This window comes from Suncus etruscus, chromosome 4 (genome assembly GCF_024139225.1).
Source record: "Suncus etruscus isolate mSunEtr1 chromosome 4, mSunEtr1.pri.cur, whole genome shotgun sequence".
Lineage (NCBI taxonomy): Eukaryota > Metazoa > Chordata > Mammalia > Eulipotyphla > Soricidae > Suncus > Suncus etruscus.
In genome coordinates, this window is record NC_064851.1 from 143009279 (window position 1) to 143016525 (window position 7247).

General features: G+C 34.0%; 1 pseudogene; it reads right to left on the reverse strand.

The window, feature by feature from the left end:
* Positions 1–5559: 5559 nt before the first annotated feature.
* LOC126007246 (60S ribosomal protein L31-like) lies at positions 5560–5935 on the reverse strand (annotated as a pseudogene).
* Positions 5936–7247: the final 1312 nt, after the last annotated feature.

Below are 7247 nucleotides of genomic sequence, written 5' to 3' on the forward strand. Positions count from 1 at the left end.
GTCTGGGCTTTTCTTTTTGGGCAGATGTTTGATTGCAGTTTCAATTTCCTCATTAGTGATGGAGGTATTTAGATATGCTCCATGCTCCTTACTTAACTGTGGAAGGTTATAAGTGTCCAAGGATTTTTCCATTTCTTCTAAATTCTCATGTTTAGTAGCATAAAGTTTCTCAAAGTAATCTCTAATTACCCTTTAAATCTCTGCAATATCTGTTGTGATCTCCCCCTTTACATTTCTAATATGGGTTATCAGATTTCTCTCTCTTTCTTTCTTTGTGATTTTTGCCAATGGTCTATCAATCTTGTTTATTTTTCAAAGAACCAACTTCTGCTTTCTTTGACCTTTCAGATTGTTTTTTGGTTTTCCACTTCATTAATTTCTGCTTTCAGCTTTGTTATTTCCTTCTGTCTCCCTATTTTTTGGTTCCTTTTGTTGGTCATTTTCTAATTTTTAGAACTGCATTATTAAGTTATTCAGGCATGCTCCTTCTTCCTTCCTGATGTGTGCTTGTCCTCTCAGGACTGCTTTTGCTGTGTCTCATAGATTCTGGCAGTTTGTGTCTTCATTATCATTTGTTCCAGGAAAGTTTTGATTTCCTTTTTATTTCATCTCAGACCCACTGGTTGTTCAGTAGCAGGGTGTTTATTTTCCAATTGTTAAAAATTTTCTTATGTGTGGCTTTGTAGTTCACATCCAATTTCAGATCCTTGAGGTCAGCCTGCAAGATTTCTATCCTCTTGATTTTATGGAGGTATGTTTTATGTGACAGCATGTAGTCTATCCTGGAGAATGACCCATGTACATTGGAGAAGAATGTGTATCCAGGTTTTTTGTGGTGGAGTGTCCTATATATATCTACTAGTCTTCTTTCTTCCATTACTCTTTTCAAGGCTAGTATGTTTTTTTGGGGGGGGTTTCAGTCTGGTTTACCTATCAAGTGTTGATAGGGCTGTGTTGAGGTCTCCCACAATTATTGTGTTATTATTGATGTCTTCTTTCAGATTTGTCAGTAACTGTATTAGATAATTTTCTGGTCTCTCATTTGGTGCATATATGTTTAATAGTCTGATTTTTTCCTGTTGCACATATCCCTTTATATAGTACATAGTGTCCATCTTTGTCCCTTACCACTTTTATGAGTATAAAGTTAGTGTCATCAGATATTAATATGGCTACCTCAGCTTTTTTGAGGGTGTTGTTTGCTTGGATGATTTTCCTCCAGCCTTTGATTTTGAGTCTATGTTTGTTCTGACTATTCAGGTTTGTTTCTTGTAGGCAGCAGAAGGTTGCATCCTCTTTTTTGACCCATTTTGCCATTCTGTGTCTTTTATTTGGTGAATTTAGTCCATTGACGTTGAGGGAGATGATTGTCATAGGATTTAATGTCATCTTTGTAAATAAGTTTGCTGTATTTTTCGTCTCTTTTGTCTTAAAGTAGACCTGTCAGTTTTTCCTTTAAGGCTGGTTTTTCATCTGTGAAGTTTCTGAGCTGTTGTTTATCCATGAAGCTATGTATTCTTCCTTCAAACCTGAACGTGAGTCGGGCTGGGTGTAGTATTCTTGGTGAGGCATTCATTTTATTCATTGTTGTCACAATATCCCACCACTGTCTTTTGGCCTTGAGAGTTTCTAGTGACATGTTTGCTGTAAGTCTTAGGGATGTTCCTTTGAATGTAATTTTTCTTTTTGATCTTGCTGCTTTCATTATTCTATCTCTATCTATGGGATTTTTCATTGTAATGAGGATGTATTTTTGGGTGTTTTTCTTTGGGTCTCTTTTAGCTGGTACTCTTCGGGCATGCAGGATTTGATTGCATGTAGTCTTTAACTCTGGGAGTATCTCTTTGATGATGTCTTTGACAGTTGATTCTTCCTGGAGATCTCCTACCTGGGTCTCTGGGACTCCAATGATTCTTATGTTGTTTCTGTTGAATTTATCAAAGACTTCTATTTTCATTTGTTTGCATTCCTTGAGTACTTTTTTCATTGCCTGATTATTTGTTTTGAGGTTCTTTTTCAATTTGTTTTGCTGTGTTGAGTTTTTTTTGCATCTCATATTCCAGTACTTCGATTCTCTCCTCAGCTGCTTTTACCCTGCTGGTGAGGTCATCCATTGAGATTTTCAGTTGAGCTACCATGTTTTTCAGATCTGTAATTTCAGTTTGGAGTTTTTTGATTTCTGTCTTTGTGTTCTGTTCAGATCGATCTATGCTTTCTTTGAGTTCTACAAACATCTTCCATATTGCTATTTTAAGCTTGTTATCCAAGAGGTTAATCAGATGGTGGGAATTTTTTAGGTCATCCAAAATATCTTCATTCTCTGTGAATGGTGTTTGCCTGCGAGGTTTCCCCCATTGTCACGCTTGTAGTGTAGGTTTTCCTGTGTGTTGTGGTGGCGTTTATTGGTTAGAAAGAGTGCGTGGCCGTGAAGTGAAGTGAAGTGAAGTGAAGACTATAGAGTGTAGGGGCAAGAGCAAAAGCACAGTGGTAGGGTGTTTGCCTTGCACATGGCCAACCCAGGATGGACCCTTTTTCGATTCTCCGCATCCCATGTGGTCCCAAGCCTGCCAGGAGCAATTTCTGAGCAAAAAAACCAGGAGGAACCCCTAAGTGCCACGGGCTATCCAGCCAATAGGACATGTAAACTGGAGTTGTGGATGCTCAGAAAACAAGGACTAGAAGTCTCCTACTAAAAACCGTAATAATAATGATAATAACAATAACAACAACAACAATATAATAAATAAAACTATAGATTGTAGTCGAGTAAGCCGTAGAGCACTTGCCTTGCACACGTGAGATCCTGGGTGCACTCCCTGGAACTGGAAATAATTTTTAAAGGACAAAATCATTAAATATAACTAACTATATTAACCCTTGGTCTGTAGGAAAATAGGATAAACATATAATATATTGACCAATTATAATATATTGAACCACTAATGTATGTAAATAAACTTATGTAAAACTATATGATATAATTTAATATAATAGATTTAGCATATATATTATAAGTGTATGTATATGTACATAAAATTATATACATGTGAAGAGAAATATTTTGTTAAAAGGAATAAACTGACTTATTGGCTTTTTTAAGTTGATGTTGGAAAATTTTAAAATCTGCAAGATAAATTGACATGCTAGAGCTCTAAAGAAAGCTTGTTTTAGTTCAAGTACATGAGGAAGGAACAGCATTTTTAGCCTACTTAAGCATTCAATTTACTGGACTTGGCCCACCTAATCCTTTATTCAGTCCACAACCTAAGTGATAATCCAAAATTATCACCAGAAATACACAGATTAATATTTGAGGTATATTTTTGTATCCCCCATCTAATAAAATGGCAACTTAATTTTAATCAATGACTGAAAAAGACCAATGTTATAATAAATACAAAGAATATATAAAGCCAAATAAATGTAGCCCTTAAATATTATATCCCTATGAGTAAATACACTATCACAATAATGTGGTAGAATATTTTAATAATGTACATAGGACAAGAGTCCTTGGCACTCAGGAAGAGTAATACAATACTAGATATAGATTATGTGAATAATTAGGTGAGACATTATTTAGTCATCTTGAGCCAAGTGTGGAAAAGAGACATAGGGTAAACTGCTTTTATTTTCTCTTCCTCAGGATATACAGATAAAAAAAATTTCCAAATAATGTGTGTGCTTCTGTATGTGTGTCTGTACATGTTAAAGTTAGCATATTTTTTCTTTTATTCCTCTTTGACAGACGAGGCAAATATAAAGGTAGAATTTCTCTACTTTTAAAATACTCTTGACAATTTCCTTTTTGGGGGGAAAACAATGAGTTCTAAAAGACAAATAAAGATGTGTCTGATTTTTTGGAAAAATTGTCTGTAATTAGCACTTTTTAAGAGATGCTGAGCAGGTGAAAATCAAAACAAAATGCAAGAAGGCTTTACAACTGGCTATGTAAGACTGATTTTTAAGAGCTTATTTTATAATGACTAGCACACACTACCCAATGATTTTCTGATATTTCTTTTTATGAGAATACTCAAGATAAATATTTAATATGAATAGTATAATCAATACTTATTATAAAATACTCCCATATTACTACAGATGATTTATTTTGTTTGGGGGCTACATCAAGCAATTTTAGGGTTTATTCCTACTTCTCACTCTCTCAGGAATTACTTCTGTAGTGCTTACGAGGCCATCTGGCTACTAGGAACAAATCAAGGTCAGCTCTGTGTGTAAGAAAAGCACTTACACACTGTACTATCTCTCCAGCCCTGACTTTAACTCTTAAAATTATGTTATTTTAATATAATATGCATAATATCTCTAGTTACAGATGAAAAAACAGAGGGACAATTCAAGATATGGTTTTCCTAATGTTACACAAAAGTTCAATGGCAAAGTTAAAAAGGAGTTAAGGTTTCTAAATTTTATGTCATAATACTGTGAATACCTTTAGAGTTCTCCACTTATTTCAATATAGATGACTGAAATATAAAAAATTCTTACAGGAGTAGAGTTGCTTTTTTCTTTCCTATGTTTACATATGCTAAATGACTCAATTATATCTGAATCAGAAGGGCTGGGATTTTTGTCATGATTGGCAACCTCTTGTTTTCTGTGCCTGAGATGAAAACCTGATGCATTTGTTTAATTCTTCTCTTCTGTTGCTTATGCAATGAAGAAAGCATTATCCTAATCACACTCAGTGTGTCCTATCTCTGGGCAAAGCTGTTGTATAGTCTTTCCAAGCTCAACCATTAAGGAGTCTTACCAATGAGAGGGCCCAATGAGAGGTGAAATGCCAGACACTTGCCCTCTAATAACATTCATTTTTTGCTTTCACAGCTAATTCCAGGAAAAAGAGCCTGTCAGGCAAGGTTTCACAGCCCATAACTCTCTCTTTATTGTCACTTGTCCTCCTCTTTCCCTGGAGGGGCAATCCCTAGCCAACTCTCAAACATAGCACATTGAGCAAAAGATTAAGCATGGCTTGCAGTCAGTCCTCTTATCAAGTAAGCACATAGAGTTTGAGAAAAAGCAAACCTCAAAAAGACAAATGTGTTTTGGCAATTTCTTCTACCAGTGAAGGTACCTGTAGGAAAAGCAGCTGGTATTAAAGATTAAAAATACTCAAAGGTTTTGGCAATCTCCAATACAAAGCTTAAAATTAGTAACATGACTGGTGTTCAACCTATTGGGCCTTACAGTCTAGAGTCTTGCCCATTTAAGATGTGTTGGAACATTCTAGAGGTGTGAATTGATAATAAAAATTTCTGGAATTTATTAAATTTGTGGTTTACAAAATTTAATCCATTTCATTAGTATTTGGAAACATTAAGCAAAATATGGGTTTTTAATGAGACTTCAGTTCAAATCTCAGGTCTACATTTTATTAGTTGTATCACCAAGAACAAACTACTAATACTCTAAACTAAATTTCTGCTAAAATCACTTCATTTAGATGAATTACTATTACAATCAAAATAGACTTACTAATGACCACAAACACACTTCTTAGATTGTAGTGTATTTTTTGTAACTTTTATAATTTTATTATGCTACAGGTTTAGTACTCATCTTCATTGACTGTAGATTTTTGAAAGTGGTGACAGGCACATAAGTCACCAATGTCTAGTTTGTTTGGTGAATCTTCATCTTCATTAAGTTTTCTGGACAAACGTACATGGATTCGGTTGGTATGGGACATTCCTTATTCCTTTTGCCCAAATAGATTTGTTGAGCTTGGTGTCAATGCACACATCTAGGGTGCCCATCTCTTTCATGGCAAACTTCCAGATCTCTTTGAGTGCCTGAGGCACATGTGGATGCCCTTGTGGATGTTGATGATGTATTCCTGGATCACCACATTGGGTCACCCCTTGGCCGAGGGGCCTTTCTTCTTCTCTCCAACCTTCTTTGAGGGAGACATCCTGCCTGTCCCAGGGAGGGAAGGAAGAATGCCTGTAGTGTATTTTTTTTATAAGCTGGGTCTGTTATTATTACAGAGCATAAAGCCAGGAGTAAGTCTTAAGTGTAGCAGGTTGTCACTCCAAAACAAAACAAAAAAACATGTAGTTAAGCTTAAGTGAACAGTTTTACATAAATGACAACATACCACACATTAATTTCTTTACATTTCTCAATTAAAATTTGAGAATTTCTTTCAATTCATTAATTGAAATTTAGAATAATAAATGGCTTGTGCTTTAATTTTTGTTTCATAAAAAAGTTGTTATCAAATATTAGTTTATATCTTACTAAAATAAGTTAATATAAATATAATTTACTTAATTTATTCAATAATGCCTGGGCAATTCTAGTTAAAGAAATTAGACAAGGTAAAGGGGGAAAGTTAAGGATCCAAACTGAAATGACATAAACTATCACTATTGATGGATGACATGATAAAACATTCATTATGATTACACAAGAATAGATCAGAAACAAAATGACAAGCTACAAAACCAATATACTAACATGCTGCATTTAGGCAAAAAAATCAAAGAAAAATACAAACATCTAATGCCAAAATAATCCCCCAAAATGAATATGTTGAAGCCAGACAGATATTACAGTAGGTAGGGTGTTAGTCTTGCAGATGGCTGATCCCCAGCATGCCATATGTTCTCTTAGCCCACCAGGATTGATTTCTGAGGACAGTGCTAGGAGTAATTCTTGAGCACTGCTTGGTGTGGCAACAAATAAGAATTAATATCTCTGAATAAATTTAGCAAAGAATAAATATATGTCAACATAAAACTTGTATGTCATTGTTTAAGGAAGTAGAAGTCATGAGGACCTAGAAAGATATTTTATGTCATGAATTGAAAGAATTTGCAATGATAACATATTCTTTCTATCTAAAGAAGTATAAAGATTTAGTATAATCTTATTAAACTTTCAATAGCATTTTTCAGGAAAATTAAACAAAATATTAAACATAAAAGAAAACCTGAAAGTTGTATAAAACAACAGAATACCCTAAATAGCCACAGCAATCTTGAGAAAAATAACAGATGGAAGATATCATATTTCATTACTTCAAGTTATATTACAAAATAATACTAATTAAAACAGTGTGATATTGAAATAAAAATAAATTTAAAATTAATTAAAATGTCAAAGACTCAAAATTAACTCTTTATATATGTTTAATTAAATATACATAAATTTAATCTGTGTGCAATAGTTATATATAAATTAACTATGTTACTGTTATGGCAACAAAAGTGCCAAAGTTC